Source organism: Corvus brachyrhynchos, unplaced genomic scaffold (genome assembly GCF_000691975.1).
Source record: "Corvus brachyrhynchos isolate BGI_N302 unplaced genomic scaffold, ASM69197v1 scaffold283, whole genome shotgun sequence".
In the NCBI taxonomy this organism is placed as follows: domain Eukaryota; kingdom Metazoa; phylum Chordata; class Aves; order Passeriformes; family Corvidae; genus Corvus; species Corvus brachyrhynchos.
The window spans coordinates 1,562,892-1,563,390 of record NW_008237409.1 but is presented as its reverse complement, the minus strand read 5'-3'; positions in this window follow the sequence as shown (position 1 = coordinate 1,563,390).

The following is a 499-nucleotide window of genomic DNA, read 5'->3' as shown; positions in this document are numbered from 1 at the left end:
CTCATTATTTATTGTTGTTATTATTATTATTGTTATTATATTTTTTCCTCCTTTGATTTCTCATTGGGAAAAGCACTTTGACTCCTGACTGCTCTACCTCAGACCTTAGAAAAACTCACCACGCTCGCTTTTTGGCGGTTTTATTTTTAATTTTTTTAATTTTTATTTTTCTGAGAGCTGATCTTTATAGCCGTTATTGTTCTATTGTTACGTTTATTATTACTATTATTATTATTATTATTATCCGTGTGGTTGGTAGCGGCCGGGATCCTGCGGCTGTGTCGAAGCGCTGGGCAGCGGGGGTTTCTCCTGTGTACCCCTCCTAGGACACTCGAACGAAGATTTTTCTTCTTCCTCCTTTTCTTTTTCTTCTCCTTCACTTCTCCAAGGCTTTCAAAACACACATACACAAAAACAAGAAAAAAAGAGAGAGAAAAAAAACAAAACAAAAAACAAACCTACGCAGGTGTTATCGTCTGTTTGAAAAAAAAAAAAAAAA